Source organism: Theobroma cacao, chromosome 7, assembly GCF_053813885.1.
Source record: "Theobroma cacao isolate CCN51 chromosome 7, ASM5381388v1, whole genome shotgun sequence".
NCBI classification, from domain to species: Eukaryota; Viridiplantae; Streptophyta; class Magnoliopsida; order Malvales; family Malvaceae; genus Theobroma; species Theobroma cacao.
Genome location: NC_142645.1, coordinates 5,019,571 through 5,024,036, shown reverse-complemented (window position 1 = coordinate 5,024,036; position 4,466 = coordinate 5,019,571). Strand labels below are relative to the sequence as shown.

The 4,466-nt window shown below is 37.6% G+C and overlaps 1 pseudogene across 1 annotated transcript; it reads right to left on the bottom strand.

Moving 5' to 3' along the window:
* Window positions 1–243: 243 nt before the first annotated feature.
* LOC148761502 (G-type lectin S-receptor-like serine/threonine-protein kinase At4g27290) lies at window positions 244–3,745 on the bottom strand (annotated as a pseudogene). Its single transcript, XR_016027437.1, has 7 exons — window positions 2,382–3,745; window positions 2,161–2,277; window positions 1,653–1,809; window positions 1,358–1,564; window positions 1,007–1,244; window positions 779–929; window positions 244–703 (listed from the first exon to the last, which is right to left on the bottom strand). The product of XR_016027437.1 is annotated as a G-type lectin S-receptor-like serine/threonine-protein kinase At4g27290 (transcript).
* Window positions 3,746–4,466: the final 721 nt, after the last annotated feature.

The window sequence follows — 4,466 nt, the reverse complement described above, 5'->3', positions numbered from 1 at the left end:
AGACAATGAAGTTGGTTTGTTGATTCATTTATCACACTAATTAATTAACACTCATTGAGTTTCCCTAGCCGGCTAGATTATGTGGCTCTTGATCTTACACAAATGCAGCAGAAAACAAGAAAAGCCAGCAACTTATAAGTGATGAGATTGCATGAAATTTGTATTTCTTAACCGTATGAAGCTTTAGTTATACTTAACCGTATGAAGCTTTAGTTTGGTCATTCAATCAATCTATCCATGGAATAATACAACACTACTATTTGTACTTGATTGCACGTTGATTTCTGAAACATTTCTCACTAGTATTTGATCTAAAGGCACACGCCCCAAACATCAGGTGGGATTGGAATCATTACTGATAGTTTGGAGCATAGGTTTAATGAAGCATATCACCCTCTATCGAGCCTCTAAAAGTGATAAAACTTATTTCGTTTCTCGAAGATGATCCATCGTTACCGGATGAAGAATCTGCTTCAAAAGGACTCTTGTGAAACAAAAAACCAGGTTGTTTAGGCAGAGGCCATTCATTCTCACTTCCCAACATCAGAACCACCGATGACACGCTTGGCCTCCCCTCAGGATGCTGTTGTACACATAAAAGGCTAATGTGGATGCATCGTAACACCTGCGAAAGATTGCTAATCTCTGCTAAGAAATCATCAGCAAGATCCAACGGCCTGCCTTGTTTCCATAATCTCCATGCCTGCAGCAAAATGAAATTCTTTTATCATTTGTCAGTTGAAGACAAGTAACAAAAGATAATGACAAAGAGGCTTGCATGTTCAATAAGGTTACCGCTTTGATTTTGATGATAGAATCCTCTATTCTTTCTTCCACTTATTATCTCCAACAACAATATGCCAAAGCTAAACACATCTGATTTTACTGAAAACAGGCCATCGATAGCATATTCTGGTGCCATATAGCCACTGCAGGATATTGTCAGATAAAAGTATGCATTTTCATGGGGATCTATAGATCAAATTTGCAGAAAAAGTAGACTTACTAAGTTCCAACCACTCTGTTTGTGTTGGCTTCAGTCTGGTCTCCTCCAAAAGTTCTTGCCATGCCAAAATCTGAAATTTTTGGGTTCATCTCACCATCAAGAAAAACATTACTAGCTTTTAGATCTCTATGAATAATCCTCAATCTGGAATCTTGATGAAGGTCGAGTAGTCCCCTAGCAATCCCACAGATAATTTGGAAACGCTTGGGCCAATCTAATACTTTGCATCTTTTTTGATCTGTCAAATACTGCATTCATGTTAATTCTGTATCTATTTGACCTTTTGAAGCAGCAAAATAAAACTATTTCACAAGCCGAGAGCAGAAAATATAGAATTGAAAGGTTGCTGACCAAAAATAAATGAGTCAAGACTTCCGTTAGGCATGTATTCATAAACCAGCATTTTCTCCTCTCCATGAATGCAGCACCCAAGAAGCCTTACAAGATTCCGATGCTGAAGTTTGGCAATCAACTTTACCTCAGTTTTGGTTCAATCCTTGTCCGGAACTCTTTGAAAGTCTTTTCACAGCAATTTCTTGTCCATTTGCAAGTGTCCCCCGGAGAATAAGAACATTTAGATGAGCTTTCAATAAATATGAATTCTCTGTACTTGAGATCACTTCAGTAATATGCTGTCAACTTTACCTTATAAACAGGTCCAAAACCTCCTTCACCTAGCTTGTTATCAAAACAAAAATTATCAGTAGCTCTGGCCATCGTACCTAGCTCGAATACAGCAAGCTCCATATCTTCACTCTGGCCTTGGTTCATGTGATCCATTTCATCCCTTTCTTCAGCTTCATCTGAAACAGTAGTCAAAATAGGCTAGCATTCAACATAGAAATATGCTTTCTTATGCATATTGATAGATTTAGATAGAAGAAAAAAGGCTGTATGCTTCTTCTGAACACTAAAACAAAAATATCCAACCGATTGTTCGTGGACTCCCTCTTTTGTCAGATCATAAAACAAAATTGAAAACCATCTATTATCATATTTGATAGGGAATATAAGTGAAATGGCAAATTTCAAAATTACTGTTTTCTTGAAAACAGGGCAGGGATTTGATAGCGCTGCTGTGAGCAAAAATGATTTCGGTATTGGTATCAAATACCAACTTTCCCCTGCTTTATGAGGACCATAGTCGATGTTACCTTCTAATTTTCTCCTTCTTCTCCTGATGTAATAAATGACTACAAGAAGCCCAAAGAACATAGCAATTGGTGTTGCAATTATCATGGCCAGCTTCGCCTCAGGCTTGTTTTTCTGTTCTGCATGATCAATATTGATGAAGGAGCACAAATATAATTAAACAATTTCCAAAAGAAATTATCACAAGCTGCAACAAGAATATGTTCCGATTTTAAACTGATACCTGCTTCTGAAGCAGAGACTCTGATGTAAAGATCCTGGCCATCTGATTGAAATTGTTTAATATCAATTAGATCATCAAACCACATGGCGCAGCCGCTACCTTTTCCTCTAGTATAAAAATTAGTGTATGCCGTACATGAACAGTTCTGCAAGCACCTAGCCCTACATTCCTTGAGGGTCATGCTTTTGTTCACCCAAGAATGTGAGGTATCTGGCGTTTTCACCCTCTGAATTCTAATAAATCTATCTCCGCTTTGGCAGTTTAATGGCTTATCGTGTACACACCCTTCAGACCAGTCTGAGGAGTTCCATCTTTCCAGCGATTTAGGCCTGAATGCTTTCAAGCATTGGCAAGCTGGAAGCTTGGAATTATCGCAGTTCCCATTTGGACCACAAAGTCCAGGTCTGTCACAATAGTCACTTGGCACGAAGGAAAACAACTTCCAAGTTTGAGTTTCTGGGTTCCATGTGTACCGCTCTCTTAGGTTTTCAGTTTGGTTCAAAACAACCCTTAACATCACGGATTTATTTTTCGGGTAATTTATGTAGTACACCTCCTCCTCATTCCAAACAAAGTCGAAATCATAGACCGGATTTGCTCTTAAACTTGGGTTACCACTAAATCGATTGCCATTCCATAGGCCACTGCGATAGTACTTTTCTGAGCCTTTCCGCAGCACCATCTCTGGATTGCCTTGGAGTTCTACCCCATAAGTAAGGTCCCCAGGAGATGGATCATCTGAGTTCTTTCATGCTGCTAGTCTTCGATTTAAACCAGTTCTCAGGTCCCAACCAATCTTCATCCCTGCTAACATTGTATCTGTTGGATAATCAAAGCTTTGCCACAAGTAGTTCTCTGAATCACCATCTTTTCCATCTCTAACAACAAGATTGCCTGAATCCAGGAGCTGCAGAATCGGATTCTCAGCTGCTTCTGTGGAATTAATTGACCAAACAGTTTTTTGGTTCTGACCTAGAAGCACGACTCTGCCAGTGCTTTCTATCTTGAGCAAGCCAGTGGTGTCATTTATCGGATTTATCCTATTTGCAACCCATACAACAGTTTGCATGGGGATGTTATTGTACCAATTCCCAAGTAACGATTCTTAGAACTCCCCGGAGTGAAGAAACCCAATATAAAGCTTCCATCACTAGAGACCAAGGTCTTGCCATCAATGAGTGACTCAGTGGGAGAAATCTTGTCGAGTGCGTTGGAAGCATTTGAGAAGATGATGAGGAAACAGGCACTGAAAGAAAGGATATCCATGTCCATGGATGTATAGTCTGAAAGCTTTTTGCTTGGAAGATAAGAAAAGACGCCATTTGATTGAACATTCTAAACAGCATTAACCTCCAGGCTTCAAGGCAAGACTTTGGCTCCATTGACCTTGGAATTATTCATCGATCGTGACAGAGACTACAACTATTCTATATACCTCAACTTCTTCTTGGAGATGGAAGTATCTTTAACTAACATGATGGAAACATCTTAAGCTTAATGTGGAGATCCCAGCTGCTCCAGTAAATCCAAGATGTTAAAATTCTTTGTTACCCAAAAAATCAGGGAACTTTACACTTGATTCTATCATAAAGTAACATCTAAAAATGATTTCCTTGTACACTACTAGACCGTAAGACTATGACTAAAACCAAGACCTTTCAAGTTGCAAGTAATTAAGCAAACATGCATTTCTAGACTTAGAAAAAACGTCATGAAGATTTTTCCTTCTCAATAATTACAACATGATTACCAAAAAGTCAAGTCTTTTCCTAGACTTTTGTAATACCTTTAAAAAAATAAAATATTCTACTTGATTAATTATATAAAAAAATTAGTAAGTACTAAGCAATAGTTTACATTAAATAAATAAATAAATAAAATATAAGTCTAACATTTTATAATTGTAGATAGGACCTTTGGGTTTATTAATAGAGAAAGTATAGAAGAAGGGGTTTTTAAGTTAGTTTTCATTATCATGTTAAAGAAAAATAGTAAAAAAAAAAGACAATTTGAGAAAAACTAATCCGAGAGAAGAATAAGAAGGCAGAAAAAGGAAAAAAATTATTCAAGAAAGCAGTGATTTAT